Below are 23239 nucleotides of genomic sequence, written 5' to 3'. Positions count from 1 at the left end.
TTGGCACATTCCTCTCCCACTCATTAACTTCTTTTTTTTAATATATTATTAAATATTTTCAAATCCAACTCCCAGCTGTGCTTTATCTATATATGGTCCTTCTAAATGCTGTAATAAATGAGAAAGTTCATATGAGTTATCAATATCATCTTCTCATGCAGCAATATAAGCAGTTCAATCTCATTAAATCCATTTTGATATGCCTTTCTTTTTTACCTTTTTGATGCTTCATTTGAGTCTTGTATTTGAAGATCAAATTTTCTTTTCAATCTGTTCATTTTATCAGGAACATTTGAAAGTCCCCTATTTCATTGAATATACATCTTTTCACCTGAAAGAGTATGTTTAATTTTGCTGTATAGTCGATTATTGGTGATAATCCAAGCTCTTTTGCTTTCCAGAATATCATATTCCAAGCCATACAATCCCTTAATATAGAAGCTGCTAAATCTTGGGTTATCCTGACCATGACTCCATGATATTTGATTCTATCGGGTTGTTTGCAATATTTTCTCCTTGACTTGGAAGATCTGAAATTTGACTATAATATTCTTGGCAGTTTTCATTTTGGGATCTCTTTCAGGAGATGATTCATGAATTTTTTCAGTTGCTATTTTCTTTTGCTATCAGGACACATTTCTGTAATAATTTCCTGGAAAATGATGTCTAGGTTCTTTTTTTTTTTGTCATGTCTTTCAGTTGGTCCAATAATTTTTAAATTATCTCTTCTGGATCTCTTCTCCAGATCAGTTGCTTTTACAATTAGACCTTTCTCATTTTCTTCTAGCTTCATTCTTTTGGATTTTTTTTATTGTTTCTTGATTTCTCATGAAGTCATCAACTTCCCTTAGCTACATTCAAAATTTTAAGGAATTATTTTATTCAGAGAGTTTTCTGTACTTCCTTTTCCATTTGGTCAATTGTGCACTTTGGGGCATTCTTCTCCTCATTGAACTTTTTGGGTACAATTTTTTTCCATTTGACTCAGTTTGGTTTTTAAGATGTTATTTTCTTCATTATTATCTTCCCAGTTTTTCCTCTACCTTCATTATTTGATTCTCAGAATAATTTTAAGTTCTTCCATGATTTGAGACAAATTCAATTTTTCTTGGATGCAGAATCTTTGACTTGGTTATGTTCTTCTGAATATGTATTTTGATATTCGACCTCACAAAGTAATTGTCAATAGTTGGACTTTTCCTTTTGTAGTTTGCTCATTTCCTCAGCCTAAGACTTTTCCCCCCCTTCAAGCCTTCATGAAACTTTATGAATTTTATTGAAATAGACTATTTTTATTGATATTTTATTTTTACAAATACATGTTATAAAAGTTTTTTATTTATTTTTATTAAAGATATTATTTGAGTTTTACATTTTTTCCCCCAATCTTGCTTCCCCCGCCCCCAGAAAGCACTCTGTCAGTCTTTACTTTGTTTCCATGCTGTACCTTGTTCCAAATTGGGTGTGATGAGAGAGAAATCATATCCTCAAAGAGAAGAGAAGTCTAAGAGGTAACAAGATCAGACAATAAGCTATCTGGTTTTTTTTTCTAAATTAAAGGGAATAGTTCTTGCACTTTGTCAAACTCCACAGCTCCTTATCTGGATGCAGATGGTACTCTCCTTTCCAGACAGCCCAAAATTGTTCCCGATTGTTGCACTGATGGAATGAGCAAGTCCTTCAAGGTTGAACATCACTCCCATGTTGCTGTTAGGGTGTACAGTGTTTTTCTGGTTCTGCTCATCTCACTCAGCATCAGTTCATGCAAATCCCTCCAGGTTTCCCTGAAATCCTGTCCCTCCTGGTTTCGAATAGAACAATAGTGTTCCATGACATATATATATATATATATATATATATATATATATATATATATATATATATATGTATATACATATATATATATATATATATATATATATATATATATATATATATATATATACCACAGTTTGCTAAGCCATTCCCCAATTGAAGGACATTTACTGGAATTCCAATTCTCTGCCACCACAAACAGGGCTGCTATAAATATTTTTGTACAAGTAATGTTTTTACCCTTTTTCCTCATCTCTTCAGGGTATAAACCCAATAGTGGTATTGCTGGGTCAAAGGGTATGCACATTTTTGTTGCCCTTTGGGCATAGTTCCAAATAGCTCTCCAGAAGGGTTGGATGAGTTCACAGTTCCACCAACAGTGTCCCAGATTTCCCACAATCCTTCCAACAATGATCATTATCCTTCCTGGTCATACTGGCCAATCTGAGAGGTGTGAGGTGGTACCTCAGAGAAGCTTTAATTTGCATTTCTCTAATAATTAATGATTTAGAACATTTTTTCATATGGCTATGGATTCCTTTGATCTCCTCATCTGTAAATTGCCTTTGCATATCCTTTGACCATTTGTCAATTGGGGAATGGCTTTTTGTTTTAAAAATATGTCTCAGTTCACTGTATATTTTAGAAATGAGTCCTTTGTCAGAATCATTGGTTGTAAAGATTGTTTCCCAATTTACTACATTTCTTTTGATCTTGGTTACATTGGTTTTATCTGTGCAAAAGCTTTTTAATTTAATGTAATCGAAACCATCTAATTGGTTTTTGGTGATATTCTCCAACTCTTCCTTAGTCATAAACTGTTCCCCTTTCCATAGATCTGACAGGTAGACTAGTCCTTGATCTTCTAATTTGCTTATAGTATTGTTTTTTATGTCTATGTCCTGTAACCATTTGGATCTTATCTTGGTAAAGGGTGTGAGGTGTTGGTCTAATCTAAGTTTCTTCCATATTAACTTCCAATTTTCCCAGCAATTTTTATCAAAGAGGTAGTTTTTATCCCAATGGCCAGACTCTTTGGGTTTATCAAACAGCAGATTACTATAATCATCTCCTGCTTTTACACCTAGTCTATTCCACTGGTCCACCACTCTATTTCTTAGCCAATACCAAACAGTTTTCATGACTGATGCTTTATAATATAATTTTATATCGGGTAGGGCTCAGCCACCTTCTTTTGCACTTTTTTTATTAAGCTCCTGGCAATTCTTGACTTTTTATTTCTCCATATGAATTTACTTACAATTTTTTCTAACTCGTTAAAGTAATTTTTTGGAATTTTGATTGGTAGGGCACTAAACAGATAGTTTAGTTTTGGTAGAATTGTCATGTTTATTATATTAGATCTACCTATCCATGAGCAATTGACATTTTCCAGTTATTTAGATCTGATTTTATTTGGGTGAGAAATGCTTTATAATTGTGTTCATACAATTTCTGGGTTTGTTTTAGGACGTAGATTCCCAAGTATTTAATGTTGTCTATAGTTACTTTAATTCTATCTCTTGATCTTGGGTTTTGTTGTTCCTACATAGAAATGCTGATGACTTCAATGTTTATTTTATATTTATGTAATACTTATATATGTTACTTTGCTAAATTTGTTAATTGTTTCAAAGAGTTTTTTGGATGATTTTCTTGCATTCTCTAAATATATCCTCATATCATCTGCAAAGAGTGAAAACTTTGCTTCCTCAATGCCAATTTGATTCCTTCAATTTTCTTTTATTCACTTATTGCTAAGTCTAGCAGTTCTAATACTATATTGAATAGTATGGTAATAGTGGGAATCCTTGTTTCACCCCTGATTTTATTGGAAATGCTCCAAGTTTATTCCCATTATATATAATATTTGTTGATGCTTTTAGATAGATACTATTTCTTATTTAAAGGAAAACTCCATTTATTCCTAAACTTTTGAGTGTTTTTAATAGGAATGCATGCAGTATTTTAGTAAAAGCTTTTTAGCATCAATTGAGCTAATCATAGTTTCCTGTTGGTTTTGTTATTGATATATTCAATTATATTGAGTGTTTTTCCAATATTGAATCATCCCTGCCTAGCTGGTATTAAACTTACCTGATCATGATGTATTATCCTAGTAATAATGTGCTGCAGTCTTATTAGGGAGATTAGTCTATAATTTTTTTTAGTTTTGTGGCTTTCTGGTTTTACATATTAAAGGAATTTGGCAGAACTCATTATATTTTTTAAAATAGTTAACTTGTAAATCTATCTGGACCTGGAAATTTTGTCTTAGGGAGTTTATTACTGGTTTCCCCACTTCTTTTTCTGAAATTGGGTTATTAAGTATTTCATTTCCTCTTCTGTTAATCTGGGCAGTTTGTATTTTTGTAAATATTCATTCATTTCATTCAGGTTATCCAATTTATTGACATAGAGTTTAGCAAAGTAACTCCAAGTTATCTCTTTAATTTCTTCCTAATTGTTGATTAGTTCACACTTTTAGTTTTTGATACTGGTAATTTCTTTCTTTCTTTTTTTAATCACATTAACCAAATGTTTGCCTATTTTACTGTTTTTTTCATAAAACCAACTATTAATTTCATTTATGAGATCAATATTTTCTTGCTTTCAATTTTATTAATCTTTCCCTTGATTTTCATAATTTCTGATATGGTATTTAAGTGGGGATCTTTAATTTGTTTTTCTCTAGCTTTTTTAGTTGCATATCCAATTCATTAATCTCCTTTCTCTATTTTATTCACATCGGCATTTAGGGATATAAAATTTCCCCTCAAAACTGCCTTGACTTCTTCCCATAAATTTTGGTATGATGTCTCATTAACACAATTTTCTTGGATATAATGATTGATTATTTCTATTATTTGCTCTTTGATCCATCCATTAGTTAAGATTAAGTTATTTAGTGCCGGGCGCCGGAGGGACCCCTTCCGCCCGTTCCTTCGGGAGGCCGCGGCCGGGCCGGGGCTCGGCCCGAGGCGGCGCCATGGCAGAGCCCGGGGAGGCGGGCGACGAAGCGGCCCCGGGGCCCAGCGGGCCGAGCGCCCTCCCGGGAGAGGCGGCCGAGGAGCCGGCGCCCCAGGGATCAGTGTTACTTCTGGGAGGCAATGAAGTAAAGAGTAGGGCGGTGGTGAAGTACTCCTCTGCCCCTCCCCGAGCCGCCTTTGCCCGTCTAGAGGAGAAAACAGACTGAAAGCTTCCACCTGCCAACTGGCTACGGGAAAGTGCCAAACTTGGCCCCGCTGGAACTACCATTCTGGGCAACAGTAAGAGGAGCAAGCCTTTTTCAAGCTTTGGTATGGCGCATGACTTCATTGATTCTGTTGGAAATGATGTGGACATTGTATCTGATTCGGAAACATCAAAAAGCTCCTAAAGATCCCCTACAGTAAGTCCCATGTCAGCATGGCAGTCCATCGCATTGGAAGGACTCTTCTTCTGGATGAGCTTGATATTCAGGAACTCTTCATGAGATCATCTCAGGTTTTTTTTTGCAAGGCAATGGAGTTAAGTGGCTTGCCCAAGGCCACACAACTAGGTAATTATTAAATGTCTGAGGGCGGATTTGAACTCAGGTACTCCTGACTCCAGGGCCGGTGCTCTATCCACTGAGCAACCTAGCCATCCCCTAGTTATAGTATTGTAAAAAAAATAGGTTGATTCTCTAATACATAGATATATTTTGATATAGTAAAATGTTCTTCGAAAGATCATAATTGCACCTTGATGGGTGCACTCATTCCATCAAAGTAGATTACAACCTCTGCATGCCTTAAATCTGAGCAGTTCTTTCCTTTGCTTTCATCCAATTCTCTGAAAATCTTCCTTCTGTTCTTTTAATATCTTGGAAGCACCAGGATGACATTCCAATTGCTTTGTCTTCTGGTGATTTTTTTTTTTTTGTTATTGCTACATGACCAGCCCGTATGTTTCATTCTTCAAGGTTTTGGTGTCAGGAACCCTTGATCATTTTAAAAATTACTGAGAACACTGAAAGAGTTTTGTTTATGAGGATTGTATCTTATCAGTATTTGCCATATTGGAAATTCATTGTTTCAGGATTATTGTGAAAATAGTTTCAGTCTCATGGATGCCTTGTAAGGGTCTTAGAGGCACCCAGAATACCTAGAAATCGAGTGTTCTTGGTGAAGATTCATGAAGGTGGGAACTCGATCTCCCTTCAACTTGAAATCTTCTTTTCGAGGTCTCTGTTCAAGGGGCACTTAATTATGGTTTTTGAATTAGTCTTGAAGCCGTATAGTTCATCATATATCCAGTGTTTAAGATGCTTAATAAATGAATAATGACTGACTAGCTAAAAAAAGATTAAGTTATTTAGTTTCCAATTAGGTTTTTGTTTATATTTCTATGATCTTATTTTTATTGTGTCATGGTCTGAAAAGTGTATTTATTATTTTTGCCTTTTTGCATTTGATTTTGTGCCCTAGTACATGGTCAATTTTGGTATAGGTGCCATGTACTGCCAAGAAAAATATATATTTCTCTTCCTATTAAGTTTTCTCCAGAGGTCTGTCATATCTAAATTTTCTATGATTTCATTCACTTTCTTAACTTCCTTCTTGTTTACTTTGTGGTAAGATTCATCTAGTTATGAGAGAGGGAGGTTGAGGTTCCCTATTATTAAAGTTTTTTTGTCTATGTCTCTTTGTAATTCACTCAGCTTTTCCTGTAGGAATCTGGATGTTTAGTAATGATATAACCACATTTGATTGCTTGATAAGTTCATGTTATCAAAGTATCATCATAGATTGCTTGATAAACAGCATTGTCTCAAATTACATTAAATTTTAATCATAATCATTTTTTACCCTACCCCCTTTTCAAGTGCCCTCCAAGGACCCATAATCCTCCTCATGAGCCAATGTATCATCCAAAGTCAAAGCATTTCTTGAACTATTTGTACCTTTCAGCCAGGCCTATTTTCTCTCATACTTTACCCCCCACCCCCAAGATATTGTTGTTAAGGAAGCACAGATTATGTCAAAATCTGATTTAATTAATTACTTAATTAACCATTTAATTAATTACTTAATTAACTATTAAGAATCTTAAAGGGCTCTAAGTTTTGGGAGGCTCTGAAGATCTCCCTTGAAAACTTTGCAAAAATTGTTGTGTAAGTTATGGGAGACACTGACTCAGGACCACCCAGTTTATGATTCCCTCATTGGACAAAGTACTAAACTTTGCCAACACAATGGAATTAAAGTGGGTCAAAGGATAATGAGACACTTTCGTTTAGAGTTAATAACCCTGTTTTTCATCAGGGCTTTTTGACTTAAACATAGAGTAATGTCATCTTGGACCCCTTCAGTGAAGAGACAAGATCCAAGTATGCCCATATCCTTTATGTACAATCTCTTTGTTTATATTTAACCCTTTAATTATCCTAAGTAAATATTTCTCAAGAATTTCTCAAGAATTTCTCAAGAAATTTCTCAAGAAATAGAAATGTTATATCTTCCCTTTCAGGGTTGCATACAATTGGATGGTCTTGACCAACATCTGTTTTGTTTTTCCTTCCCCTTTTCATGTACCTTTTTTTATGCAACTCTTGAATCCTATATTTGGTGATTGAATTCTCTTTGCAGTTCTAGTCTTTATGTCTAGAAATTCTGGAAATGTATTTTGTTGAATATTCATCTTTTCCCCTGAAATTATATGCTGAATTTTGCAAGATAGTAAATTCTGGGTTGTAATCTTGCTCTCTTCTTTGGTTTTTCAATTCTTTTTTTTTTTAAGCTCTTTGTTGAACTTTTGAATTTCAGTCCAATTGATAGACTGTTTTGAGACTTCCCTTGTGAATGATTTTTCACTGATTTCTTCTTCAGACTTGGCAGTGTTATCTTTGTTTTTTGAAGTAGTTCTCTATAGTGAGTGTTCTGTTAGTTTTTTGCTCTTCTTTGTTGTGTTAGCTCTGCTCCTGGGCTATAGGCAGCATGAATACAAGCTTTTTTTTTCCTGGGGGATGGGGTCTGATCCCTGGCTTGACTTGTTGTTGGCTAAGATGTTGTCTATGCAGTCCACATGTTGCCTTCCCTCCTTTATGTCCAGGTTCAGACTTAGCAGTGGTTTGTTCCTGACCCAATCCTGTTTTTTTACCGGTTCAGACTTTGTTTCAGGTTGGGACCCTCCCTAACTGACTTGATCAGGATCTCTGCTGTTGTCAAGCTGTTGGGACCTGCATTGCACTGTGGCTAAAAGCTTCCTGCTGGCTTTCCTGCTCTTCCACCTCCTGGACTTTCCCTTTCCTCCAAAAAAAGATAGACCTTCACTGAAGATCTACCATGATATTTACCACTGAAAACTACTTTGAATATTCTCTTTTTCTTGGTCGAATTTGTAGCTTGAATGTCAGAGCAGAGGCTTCATTTACCTTTGTTAGGGAAAAGCTCCAGGAGTATGTTAGCTTCACACCACCATCTTGGATCCACCCTGGAACTTTGACCTAAACCTAAGACTCAATTTTAACTATTTGGTAAGGTGGAGTACTGCTTCCAGGGTGGAGGACATACTATTCTAAGCTTTTGAGGGTTTTTGCAACAGTTTTCAGAGCTACCTCCAGAGACCTGCAAATTTACAATTCTTCCTAGGATTTATGAAGAGTATGACTACTGACCTTAAGCACTCCTTTCTGCTCTGGAATTGTAGTGATGGTCCCTACTCTGCTGCAGGCAGTAAGCTCTTCCTGGGACTAGGTCCCAAGGCAGAGCTCCAAATCTGAGTATGGGCAAAACAACAGAGTCCTGCCTCAGTGATAGAAAGCAAAGAGACCCCTGTAAGCTCTCCTGAGTCTCCTATTGTTTGTAGGCTGAAAGTTTCATATCTGACTTCCTCATTGTTTTCTATAAGCTCTCCTGAGTCTCCTACTGTTTGGGGGTTGAAAGTTTCAGATCTGGCTTCCTTCTTGTTTTCCTGGGGCTGAGTCTGTGTTGCTGAAACCTGTACTGGATTGTGCTCTACTCTCACATGGTGTGGCACAGTTTTCCTGCTGACCTTCCAAGTTGTCCTTGGCAGGCCCTGGGCTGAGAAGTCTGGAAACAACCACTGCTTCCACATCTCCTGGTTTGTCCCTGGATGACTGGGGGTTTGTTCCCTGCTTTGTGAGTCCTTTCTAAACCTGGTATAACAAACCCTTCTCATGAATCTTCCAAGTTGTCTAGGGCTAGAAAATTGTTTCACTCAGTTTTTGGGGGGTTCTGACTCTTTAGAATTTGATGAGTATTTAATGGTATTTGGAGTGGTTTGGGAGAGAACTCAGAGGAGTCTTTGCCTTTACTTTACCATCGTGGCTCTGACCCCTCTAAAGTGTCAGTTTATTTTTCATTATTTATATTTTCTCTATAACTTCTTTAAACTTAGATACTCCATAAAATAACAAATCAAGTTCTGGTTTGTACCTTTTGCTGGTTTTTGAGATGCAAATGATCACACTGAATATTTAACAGTCTGTTCTCAAAGTCTGAACTGGTTGCTGCAGACTCTTGTTTTAGTATTAAATACAAAGTCCTCTACTTGGAATGGTCTTTCATAATCTTTCCCCCACCCAACTTTTCAGTCTTCTAACATTTTACTTCTTTCTCTCACTCCCCAAAGTGGTTCAGTATTTTGTGATCCAATAACATTAACTTCCTAGCTATTCTTCCTCCATCTCCAGACTCCAGGCATTTTCTTTGGCTGCCCACCCCATACCTCAAATGTTCTCTCTCATCTCTCCACCTTCTGACTTCCTTGGTTTCCTTCAAGCCACAGCTAAAATGCCATTTTCAGAAGATAGCTTTCTTGCTTCCTTTTGATATTAGTGTCTCCTTTCTGTTGATTATCAATAATTTATCTCACATATCAATTAGAACATACATACATATATATATATATATATATATATATATATATATATATATATATATATATATATAAAACTTTTCCACTACTATTGGCCTTTCTTTGTATTTATGGCACCTACCCTAATGGTTAATATATAGAAGGCATACAATAATGCTCCCTGACTGAAATTTTTTTGCAATTCATTAGTATTTACAGAGTGCTTTCCTAAATAAGCTTCCTTCTCTGATAAACTCTAAGTTCCCTTACAGTTTTATATCTATGATCCCCTCACCTCAGGAATTTCCTTTCCCCTAAGTTTAGATACTTTAAGCCATCTGTTTTTCTCTTTAAAAATTTAATTTATTTATCTTTGAAATTATTTTTTAATTTAAAACAGAATTTTGAGGGCCATTTAAATGACACTTTCATGAGGACAGTAAATCATAGAAAGAGCTGAATGGTATCTTGAAGATCATCAATGCATATCTCATTGAATATAATTATTATTATTATTGTCTCATCTTTTCTAATTTATGTATTTATATGTTCCTCTATTCATTTATTTATTTAATTATTTGTGTATTTATGTATGTATGTATTTATTTATTTGTTCACTTATTTATTTGCTTATTTGGGGGAAGATGAGGGCATTGCATAAAATAATCTCTAAGGTCCCTTCTGACATTCAATGTCTAAGATCTTTCTAGTTCCAGTGATGCAAACTTTATATTGTTATGCTCTAGATTCTGTGAAATCTTGATTCTGAAACCTTTAAGAAAACAAATATGCAATATTTGTAACAATATGTAATGTGACTGCTATCCCTCAAATTACCCATCCCATATATGACTTCCTTTCCTTCAATATATAAATCTCATCAAGTGAATTGGATTTTTGTGAGGAGATGCTATGCTCAGTCACCAGTCTCACTTTTTCTTCCAGAGTCATCTGGGTCTATGACCTGTGTTCAAATCAAAGCTGCATGACCCAAGGTAAGTCACTTAACCCTGAATGTCTCTTATCCATGGTCATCTCCTGTCATCACAATTCATATCTAACCACTGGACCTAGATGGCTCTGAAGGAGAAAGTGAGACTTGTGATTTAGCATAGCATCCCCTCACTCAAATAACATTTATGTACATGTCATAGGATCTCTTCCCTGATGTAATGGTCTTCAAGAATGAAGGACAAGCTTCAACAATAATAAAAAACTAATAATGACTTTAAAATTGGGAGACCAGAACCCACTTTTCAGGAACCCTGGGTTTGTGTTTCTATGGATCATCTACAACCTTGTGAGTTAGGGAAAGTCATTATTATCAATTATCAAATCATTTTACTAATGATGAAACTGAGAATCCAAATTTACATTATATGCCTATTTTCATACACCTATTATGTCAAAACTGGAATTTGAATATGAACATCTTGATTTCAAATACAACTTTGCCACAATTCCACAGTGAAAGAAGCCAAGGTCCAGAGATATGTGTACTGGGAGTATGGCACACACACACACACACACACACACACACACACACACACACACACACCTGTCATTCTCTTTACCTGGAGGATATTGCCAGTTGATGGAGTCTATGTATGTACCAGACCCCATTATAGATATTATTTGACCAAGATCACATTACAAATCAGCAGCAGAACCAAGATTCAGACTTGGTTTATTTCAATTCACTCCCTTCTAAGGAGATAAAGTCGTGTAGCCTAGGTTAGGATTTATTAGATCTCCTAGAAATTGTGAACTACATCGGATCTGATTCCTTTATTGTACATAGGAGGAAACTAAAGCCCAGAAGAGCTTAAAAAACTCCAAACTTATTGCAAGATCACAAAAGAAGTCAGTGGCAGAGTTGAAATTTGAACCCAAATTGAACACTAGGTTTAATAACTAGATTCTAATCTGTAATTTAGTAGCTAAGTAAGTTCAGTATCTTTTCCAGGAAAATCCCAAATGAGGTCACACAGAGTCAGATGTGACTAAAACAACTAGACAACAACAAAAAAAGTCATGTAACCTTTCTGATCCTCAGTTTCCTCATCTGTAAAATGAGAAGGTTGGTCTAGAGGATCTCTAAAAGGCCCCTTCAACTCTAAATCTTCAGACACAAAGCCCTGGGGTTTTAATCCCTTCAGTTCAGGACTACCTATCCCAGTGCAATACTCTGATTGATGAATGCCTCTCATGATTCACACTGGGGGGAAGGGGGAGGAGTCTAATATTCTTTAATTTCCTAACTAGCAATACAGTCCCAGTCTATAAAATTCTGAAATCATAAACAAGTCATTATTGCCACTATCACTAGAAAGCAAGACCAGTTCATTCTCCCAATGATTCTTCTCATCATTCCTTTGAATTTTCAAAACATGTAACTTTATAGCAGTGGTATAAATGGAGCCCTGAAACATAAAGATCTCTGTAAGTCACATAGTGACTTAGAAAACTACACATTAACAATATCTATATTCTATTGTATTTTTATAAATTTTGTTAAAAATTTCCCAATTACATTTTAATCTAGTCCACTTAAGTGTTGCAAGCATCAATACCATCCTTGGACAGCCAGTTTGACTCTTCAACTTTTCATCACTTTCCTATAATACCACCTTCTTTCCTTACAATGCAAGCTCCTTGACTGCATAGACCTAATGGTTTGCATTTGTATTTGTTTCATTAGTTCATTCATTCATTCATCCATCCATCCATTCTATTTTCTATAAGTTATTGTTATTTAATGAGTTAGAGCCCAGTGAAGAATGCTGCTCATTTGAAAGACAACAAAGGGAACTAGCCAGGATAAGTCTATCAAGCAGTAAATATTGAATTAGTGCCTACTATGGGCCAGGCACCATGCTAAACTGGTGACATAAAGAAAGGCAAAAGACAATTCCAGTACTTAAGGAAGACATAATCTAATGAGGGAGATAAGATTCAAGCAATTATGTATAAACAAACTGTGAAGAGGAAAACTGGAAACAATCAACATAGATGGAATCCAGGAAGGTCCTAAATTAAGAAGGACTGGGAATAGTTTTCTGTAGAAGGTGGGACTTTAGCTGGGACTTGAGAAATCTAGTGAAGTCTGGAGGCAGTGATGAGGAAAGAATTTCAAGCTAGCTAGTGAAAATGCCTGAAGAAAGGAAAAGTGTTGTGAATTGCTCAAAGCTCATTTTCACTGGAACAGAGTACTTGAGTGGAAGAGGAATAGAATAAGGTATAAGAAGAGTGCAAAGATAGAAGGTATGAAAAGACTTGTGATGGAAAATACCATCCACATCCAGAGAAAGAACTATGGAGTCTGAATTCAGAACAAAGCATATTATTTTCATTTTATTAAATTTGTTGTATGTATTTTTCTTTTTCATGTTTTTTTCTCTTTTGTTCTGATTCTTCTTTCATAACATGATTAATATGGAAATATGTTAGACATGATTGTACATATAGAACCTCTATCAGATTACTCTCTGTCATGGGGAAGGGGGAAGGAAAGGAGGGAAGGAAAAAATGTAGAATTCAAAAACTTATAAAAATGAATGTTAAAAACTATCTTTACATGCAATTGGAAAAAATTTAAATTAAAAGAAAAAAAAAAGAAAGTATTCCTGAAACTATTATGTCTCTTACCTACACAAAATGAACCTATTTTCTAAAGGAAAGCGATCAAGAGCCTGCAGTAAGCCAAAAGTTTTGTTCATTCCTAGAAGCTTTTGCTGGTGTTTGCTGATTGATCTTGCCCAGTTATGCACTGCAAACTGGCTTAAATCAGCCTTTTATTAAACTGTTTCTTCAAAACATCCTGCTTTTGTATCCTACCTGTTCCTGGGAAAGACTATCCATTCTTTATCCTAACTCTTCCCCCAACCTCCTCTCTGAGGTTTTCAAGAGAGAATCCCCCTGCTTCTCCTAGTCTGTGGGGTTCCTTTGTAATTTATATTGGGGTTCTTTGGCACTATTGTCTGATTATCCTCCTAATATAACTTTTCAGTTTTTGACTCAGCTTGGACTCTTCTCCATTTTGATGGGTGAATTTCTTCCAATTGACAACAGTTCAAGTTATGAAGTACATTGAATGAAATAGATGATTTTATAACTGATCTTGAAGGTTATAAGGGAGCCATGGAATTTATAGAACATAATCATACTCTTTTGTATGATTACTTTGAATGCTGATTGAACTAGGGACTAGAAGAACATCCAACAGACTTGCTGAAGTCTAAGCATGAGGTGATGAGGGCCTACAGCAGAATGGTAGAAATGTCAGAGGAGAGAAATGGTTATATACAAAAGATACTGGTGAAGGTAAATCAACAGGCTTTGGCAGCAACCTATCGATTAAACTCTTAGGTACATTCTACAGCTGACCAGAAGGTAGAGGTCATTTAAAGGACATGGTAAAGAAGGTTACAGGAAAAATGCCCACTCAGTCAACTGGCAAAATCAAATGAAATGCTGGGATATGAAAAGGGGTAAAAACATCACTTGTACAAAAATATTCATAGCTGCCCTGTTTGTCGTGACAAAGAATTGGAAATTAAGTAAATGTTCTTCAATTGGGGAATGGCTTAACAAACTGTGGTATAATTATGTCATGGAACACTATTGTTCTATTAGAAACCAGGAGGGATGGGAATTCAGGGAAGCCTGGAAAGATTTGCATGAACTGATGGTGAACAAGATGAGCAGAACCAGAAAAACACTGTATACCCTAACAGCAACATGGGGGTGATGATCAACCTAAATGAACTTGCTCACTCCATCAGTTCGACAATCAGGGATAGTTTTGTGATGGAGAATACCATCTGTATCCAGAGGAAGAATTGTGGAGTTTGAACAAAGACCAAAGACTATTACCTTTAATTTAGTGGGAAAAAAAAAAACCATTATCTTACTATGTAATTCAGCTATCTCTTATACTTTATTTTTCTTCCTTAAGGATATGATTTCTCTCTCATCACATTCAACTTAAGTCAATGTATACCATGGAAACATTGTGAAGACTAACAGACTGCCTTCTGTTGGGGGTGGGGTGGAGGGAAGGAAGATTAGGGGAAAAATTGTAAAACTCAAATTAAATAAAATCTTTAAAAAACGAGAGAAAGAAATGCTGGGGTGAGTTTGGAGCCAGATTTTAAAGATTTTAAATGTTAAATATAAGAATTTATATTTGACCCCTGGGCCATTGGGAGCCATTAGAATTTATTAGGCATGTGACATAGTTAGACAAGAAATTATTTTTATTTATTTTTTTATTTTTACATTTTTGCAAGGCAATGGGGTTAAATGGCTTTCCCAAGGCCACATAGCTAGGTAATTATTAAGTGTCTGAAGCCAGATTTGAAATCAGGTACTCCTGATTCCAGGAGGTGCCACCTAGCTGCCCCTAGACATGAAATTATAAGCAAATTTCTTTGGTATCAATGTGGAAGGTGACTTAGAGTCATAATGCCAATTATGAGGTTGTTGCAATAGTGAAAAGAGGTAATGAGGATCTCTACTAAGATAGCACCTATGTGAGAAGAGAACAGACAGATGATGTCAGAGATGTGACCAAACTAACCATAACCATGTGTGAATATGTTCTGCTATAAGATTTCTCTCTAGATATCTAAAGGTCTCCTCCCCAATCCCCACCCTTTCACACCCCTTATTCCCTTCTTTCAGTATTTTGGTCTTCCATTTCTACTTGGTTCCTTCTAGGACAAAAGCAACCTTGATTCTGCCCTGCCCTCAAGCAATATCCCCATCTGAGATATTAGGAGATAATCAGAAAGACAGTCAAAATGGATGTAGCACTTCAAGAGATCTTAGAGGTGATTTGGATAAATTCTTATTTAACAAAGGAAGAAGATGAATGCTATAATAGACAGGTTTTGAGAACTGGAATCAGAAAGACCTGACTTCAAATGCTACCTCACACACTGACTAATTCTGTGATTTTGGGTAAGTTACTTAACCTGCCCTCCCCCAGTTTGCTCAACTAAAAAAACGGGCAGAATTATAAAATCTAATTCATAGGGTTGTTGTGAGAATCAAGACACAGTATCTGAAATGTATTTTTCAAACTTTACAGTACTATATAAATTTTAGCTTGAGAGGAGTCATAAAATTTGTCCAAAGTCATTATAACTAAAGAGGAGAAGAGCTAGGATAGAATCTAGATCTGACTAAAAATTCAGCTGTCAGTTAAAAGAAGCCCAATTTTTTCTCCTCTGGCCCATGTCAAAGGTGAAAACAGCAATTACCAGAAGAAACATTTATATTCCACTTAAAACATTCTACTTCATGCTCGCAACACTAATGACAAAGGCACTCCATTATCTTTTACCCCATTTTATAGATGAGAAAATTGAGATTCAGAGAGGTTAAATGATTTATACATGACCAAATAGCTAGTAAATAACAAAGTAGGATTCAGACCTGAGTCTTGTGAATCTCTAGGGCTATGATTCTTTGTCATAAATCAATCTGGGTCAGTATAGTACAGGGAAATAGAGTCCTAGGGTCAAGAACAAGCAGGAAATTACATTCTAATTCCCAAGGGAACACAGTATGGTAGAAAGAGATAAGTCACTTCCTTTTGTAAAGCAAGGGAGTTGGCCTAGAGAGTCATTGTTCTAGAATTGGAAAAGATCTCAGAGGCCATCTACACAAAATACTCATGTTACAGAACAAGACAATGAGATCTGCTGTCATTAAGCAGTTTGCCCATTCTTGCACAGAGGAATATTTAAACCCAGGTAGATCCTCTGATTGCATAACCAGTGTTCTTTCCACTATATAAGGGTGCCTCAAATATATTTCCACTTCAAATATAGTAAGTTTTAAGGTCTCTTTCAGAGTTAATGAACAATAAAAATAAGGGATGCAGTTAGAGGCTATAATTGGGGGAAATAGATAGAATAGAAGCAGGGGTAGTTCATTCCTCAAACTACTTACTAAAATCTATTCATCTATGGTCAATCATTATTGTTTTTGTTTATATATTATTTTTTAGCTCCTAAATTGAAAAAGAGAAAGAAATAGAGGGGATCTAGACCTCCAGCCTTGTGTTACATCTGAGGTACCATATAGCATAGGATTGGGAGAATCTGTTTTTAAAGATACATGACACTGGACGTCACATTGATTTTCACTTCTGTAAAATAAAGTTGAAGCAGTAAAGGTCCAGGAGCAACATGATTAAATGGAAAGAGGAGTGGTTATTGAGTCAGTATATGTGGATTCAAATCCCATTTCTGCTACTTATCCTTTATTCTTCTGACACATCTCCATGCCTTCATTTTCTCATGTTAAAAAAAATCAATATGATGGTATTTTAGGTCTTTACATTTCTAAAATATTATGAAACTGGGATTCTTAGAAGTAGTTATGATTACAACTTAATCAATTTCATATTACAATATGGTGCTTTATAACAGAAATTTTTAGAATGTGACTTCTCGCTTTTGTTGTTTGTTATGCCAAGAAATATGTAAGCAATGGTTTTAGTGTTAGGGATGTTGTTCTGAATTGGGCCTGGCTCAGGTTAGTTCTTTAGTAATTTAGGTTCAATACTAAAACAAAATGAGAATTCATAGATTATTCAATTATAGCACATGCATTTTCAAGAAGGATGGGAATTGAGGGTGTCTTCAGTAGACACAGTAGAGTGAATCTCCCTTGTCTGAGTTGCCCATCATGATCCACCAGTCATTCCTCAGAAAGACTTTTTAGCTCTATGTGGATATTTTGTACTTACTTGATCAGGAAATAGTTTCAACCAGAGCCTCTAGTCCCCTGAGCCTACTAAGTCTTGAAGATGATCTCAAAACTTAAAGTGGCCGGTCTTAATACTTTACTATCTGTTTCGCATAGGATAAACTCTCCCTTAACTTACATGGAGGCAAATTTTATATTGTTCCTTTTGCCATATATACACAATAAAAATTGTGCAATAGCCTGATCTCCACAATTTTTTTTATGAGGATGATATGAAAGACATTTTGCATTATCTAAGAGTTGAAAGTTATTGTGAAAACTTTCTATTTCAATTTGGGGCTAACCAATAGTATTCCTTCACCCCAATGATATCACTGATAGCTCATCCAGTTTTCATTGGAAAATCTCCAATGAAGAAGAACCCACTATCTTCAGAGGCAGGCCCAAATTGTCTGGAAGTTCTATTCCTTGGAAATTCATTGTACCAATTGAAATCAAGTGGAGTGTGACTAATCTATATGATTCTTCTATGTGAAAGACCTTTAGATATTCAAAGACAATTTTTATCCTTTCTCCCCCTCCCTTCCACCAATTCTTCTATTTTCCAAACTAAACATCCCATACTCTATCTCCCATGTGGCATACTGTCTCAATATCTTGGTTACCATCTGTTATCAATTCCTTTTGTTTTAGTTTTGTTTTTGCAAGGCAAATGGGGTTAAGTGGCTTGCTTAAGGCCACACAGCTAGGTAATTATTCAGTGTCTGAGACTGGATTTGAACCCAGGTACTCCTGACTCCAAGGCCAGTGCTTTATCCACTACACCACCTAGCAGCCCCTTATCAATTCCTTTTAAAATATGTTTCCAGGGGCTGAACATAAGTCCTCTAAGAGTGGACTTAGGTAGAATAAAACAGAAATCTCTCCTTGCTTCTTCTGGATATCCTTGCTTCTTTTAATTCTTACTAGATTAGCATTCATACTTTTGATCTCTACTTTACACTGTTGATTTAAATTGAGCTTGAAATCCATTAGAATCCCCTCATATTTTCTTGTTTTTTCCACTGGAACTATTGTCTAGCCATGCCTTTCTTTCCCTATATTTGGGAAAATTATTTTTGAATTCAAATGTAGAGCACTTTAATATATTTTATGAAAGGAATGTATTCAAGAGAAACTCAACCACAAAATTACCAGCATGCATTTAGGATATATAGGAGGAAAGAGAATGTGATTGTGATTGAAATTGCACAAGGTTAATCCTGGAAGACTCCCTGGAGGCATCAGCCCTTCAGTGTTACTCAGAAGTGAAGGGAAACCCAGGTATTGGGCTAACAAGAGAGAGAATGTGCTATGGTATGGGAAAAGGGGTAGTGAACTACATGTAAGTTAAGAGACAACAGTCTCTTGATCCTAACTTGGATAATATTTCTCCTCTCTTGGTTTCTGTTTCCTCTTTCAAAGTGAAGGGTTTGGATTAGGTAATCTCAAAATTTCATTTTCTACCATTCTTTAATTTTGAAATGTCAGGCCTCTGTAGTTGAAATTCATAGGACAAATCAAGTAAGATGTTCCAATGGAGACAGACACAGGAAGTAGGGTTTATAGGTCTGAGGATATTTTTGACAAAGAACTACAATTCTGTGAACCTGTTAGACAGAGCAGGAGCTGACTTTTTGAGTGGAGTCTGGGTCACATTCCTATTGGCCACATAATATCAATCTTGACCTGTCACCCCTATCTTGGACAGGTTCTTTTATTATGAAGCAACCAGTCTCAGGCAGACTGAGTCTGTCTCACCAGCTTGGTTATCATGTCAGTGATGAGACATGGAACCATCAGTCTGACAAGAGATTGTCATGGATCTGAGCTGTTTTCTGTCTATGTTGAGCAATAACAGACCCAGGAAAAACCTTCCACTGGAAGCATGCTGGCTTTGACCATGGGATCCTGATGGGGATTGGCAGCTAAATTCATTCTTCTGCCAGAAACAATCTTCATCCCTGACCTTAGGACAGAGAGGAATGGTGGCTAGGGGAACTTGGAGACCCCAGCAAGGATAGAAGTACTAATGTCAATGACAATCCAATGTAGACTGCCCAGAGTGAGAGCTTAGAGGTACAGTCAATGCCCAGTATATCCTGTACTCTATCCAAGTATCTGCCTTTAATTGTTGATTGATAGGGGCCAAATAGGCATCTATTTTGTTGGATGATTAGAAAGAAACCAGGACTGCATGATATAAAGAAAAAGGATGTGGTATCGGATGACCTGCAAAACTTTCACTCTTGCCTATATCACTCTAGGCAACTTATTGTATATATCTCTCTGCCTCATTTACCATTCCTAGATGAAGCAGAAATTTTTATTTTTTTCTCTTCTCCTTCCACTCTTCTATGCAATGTTCTCCAAGTTAGGTGTGGTAGAGAACAGCATAGGGTAATTTGAATAATTTCACCAAATTGCTCCTGGCAGATTTGCTAGAATTTAAGGTAGAGAGATTTAAAGTTAGAGAGAAATTGTTTTATTTTGTTAAGTTCTTCATGTACTGGGGAGTACTCACTTTGAGAATAAAGAAACTAGTAATTGCTTTTAAAGGAGAGAGCTGTCACTTTTGAGATAGTGACTGAGTTCTGTTTGGGAATGATAAGATCAGTATTCCTGATTCCTATGTGAACTTCCATGAGACCAGAGGTTGGTTGAAGCAATAATTCAAGAGGATAAGTTGCCTGAATGTGGAAGTTTCTCTCTGCTAGTAACATTAATACTGTGATTCAGTGAATATTGTGTTTCATGTTAAGGTAGGACAGTTCTAAATCAGAAGATGTCCAATGAAACCCAGGAGCTACAGAGCCATGGGAAATGGAATATTAGATGCCATTCAAGAGGATGTGCTCTGCCCGAGGAGCTAGGATGGCGAGAACTGGCTCCACCTGCTTCTTTTTTTCTTCTTTCTTTCTTTCTTTTTTTTTACTTAAATATTTAATTTATTTTGAGTTTTACAAATTTTCCCCTAATCTTACTTCCCTCCCCCACCCCCACAGAAGGCAATTTGCCAATCTTTACATTGTTTCCATGGTATACATTGATCTCCTACCTGTTTCTGAGGGGCTACAAAGCAAAAAGAACCATCAATTCATGCCTCCTGGGAGTCCTGCCTAGCAGTGATTGCAAATGACTCACACTAAACTGCTCTTTAGTGTCTGTCATTATTTCCCATGAGCATCAATGTAGCTTCAATTTTGTCCTCTTCAATCTTTCAATAAACTATCCTAGGAATTTAATGAACTTCATTCTTGAAAAGAGAGCTTGATTCCTATAGATATCAGGAGAAAGTAAGGAAGACTTCCTCCATGTTGGCTGGAGCCCTGAATTTATGAACATAGACAAGAAATATCCAATTTGAGTTGGCTTAGATGGCTTCTGTTTTATATCACTTGAGGGAGCATTGAATCAATAAGATCACAGATTATTTTCCATATTTGAGAAAGAGCAATAAGAAGCACTCCTTCCTACCTTATCAATTTCTGATTCCTAGAGGGCAGATTTTGTTTTTAATAATTTTGAAATCTAGGTATCTAAGGAAGAATAAAGTGATTAATTCACTGAAAGCTGAATTTAACTCTTTATTTGCACCAGTCCTGTAACTTCATTCCAAGATGGTAAGAGATGAGACATATCTAAGAGAGTCAACATCTGAACATGCAGAAAGGGCTCATTTCATTAACTCAAAGTTCCTACAGAAAAAGGTTCCAATGAAATCTTAGCTATGCTGAGGTGCAGACTCTAAAAGAGCTTAGAATCTCTTTTTTAGAACCTGTAATCTGTTGTCCTACATACCAAAAAGTTAAAACTATGATTATCCTTTGGGATGCTATCTTAGGCTTCAAAAGTATGAGGCACTAGAGGAGCACAAAAAAGGAGGTAAACAAAAGCAGTTATACTCTGATCAATGTGGACTGAGTTTTTCCAGTTCAGTATGAAATACAATAAGGCAAGTTGACTCCTGGAGCAACTGGTAAAGACTGCTAGTCTAAATCTGCTTGTCTCTGAAATTTCATAGTGTTTGGGAGGATGGTACCACTTAACACAATAGGAAGGTCAGAAGGAGGGACAGGTTAGAGTAATAGAGAGAAGATGAGAAGTTTATTTCTGGATACTTGAAGATGCTTATAGGATATTGACATGCCCAACAGATAGTAAGAAATGAAGGCCTAGACATTAGGAAAGAGATCAAAATTGGAGATGTAGCTAATGTTTCTGTTCCAGAAGAGATTGTACTGTACCAGCCAGTCACACAAGCTATCAGGGACTTGTAGGGATCAAGAAGTCCAAGAATTTTTAATTTGTGGTCCACAGATCATTCTATCTACCCTCCTCCCTGGATAGATTTCAAGGGAGTCATAAACTTGGATGAGAGGGAGGAATTGCATTTTAATTTTCATTATTTTCATTAACTATATTTTGCAAATAAATCCATAGGTTTCAGCAGAGAAGTTTATGCAAAAGGGTGTTGAGAACCTTTGATCTACCCAACCCCATCATTTAACAGAAAAGAATCTGAAGCTCAGAAAGACCAAACTATTTGTTGAAAGTCAGCTAAGAATGAGTCCTGGAACTGAAATCTAAAATCAGATATCCTGTTGCACAGTTTACTTAACTTCAGTTGACCAGACAGCACTATTGGCTAGAAGGAGAGGAAGTGTAAGGCATCTGTTGGTGCAGGTTCCTAGGAACCAGATCTTCACTGAAATGAAATCCATTCATTTTGTCCCTTTCTTTGATCAACTATATATATGAGGTGGCTATGGAAAGGTGCCATGGCAGGGATAAACTTAGACCCTAAGGACACCAAACCAGAAGGTTATGATTTGAGTAGGGCATTCTACTTATATTGTTTCCCCGGGGGAGGAGAAAGAAAAATCTCTAGACAGGAGTCTATAAAATCAAAATCTTATAAAAAGCCTTTGTCCAGTCAAGCATGAACCAGGAGATGAAATCTGTCCAACATACTGTCATTTTATCAGTACATAATGTTACCCAGACTGTATTCCTTCATAGATGTTAAATGGAAATATATATGCATAAAGTTAAAAATATAATGTATATTTTATATATGTATATACACATGAGATAAATATGAAATAAAAATTATTTATATTGGATATATATATATATATATACATAAATATATTTTTAAACCTAATTCCTAATCACCTAGCCAGTTGTTTCTAATAAAACAGCTCTATTGGAATAATGCAGTGTCTGAGAGATGGGGTGTAATATGGTTAAATGCTTTTACAATCCACCATTAAAGTAAGTGGATGGAAATTCATAAAATATTTATAGCTTTTGAAAAGTGTTCATTCACAGATATGTCCAGAATCTAAAGCAGTGCCAGGACAGCTGGCACTAGTAAAAACTATGTCACTATAGTATCACTTTACTTGGTATCAGTTTCCTTGGGCAACTGAATCTTCATGCCAAGACCCCAAAACCCATAAGTACCTTGTGGATTGGTGATCAGATTGTTTGAGATGATGGTGGGGAGGCAATCCAGTCCATTTTGTTTCTGAAGGGAGTAAAAGAAGACAATATAATAAAGATCCTTCATCCCTTCTCTAGTTTTTGTCCATATGGCAAAAACTAACTCTCAGGAAATTAGAGAAATTATAATGCTAAAATATTATAATTTAAAGATTTTACTGCACATAAACTGCTAAAAATCAGATCAAAGAATGTTAGAAGATATCAGAGAAGCTTAGTCTAGTCTAATCTAATTTAATGAAAGAGAAAACTAGAATTTGAAGGGGTGAATGGGTTTTCTTTTTGAAGACCATGAAGTTCATTGCAACAATAT

Source organism: Macrotis lagotis, chromosome 1 (assembly GCF_037893015.1).
Source record: "Macrotis lagotis isolate mMagLag1 chromosome 1, bilby.v1.9.chrom.fasta, whole genome shotgun sequence".
In the NCBI taxonomy this organism is placed as follows: domain Eukaryota; kingdom Metazoa; phylum Chordata; class Mammalia; order Peramelemorphia; family Peramelidae; genus Macrotis; species Macrotis lagotis.
This window is presented reverse-complemented; position numbering follows the sequence as displayed.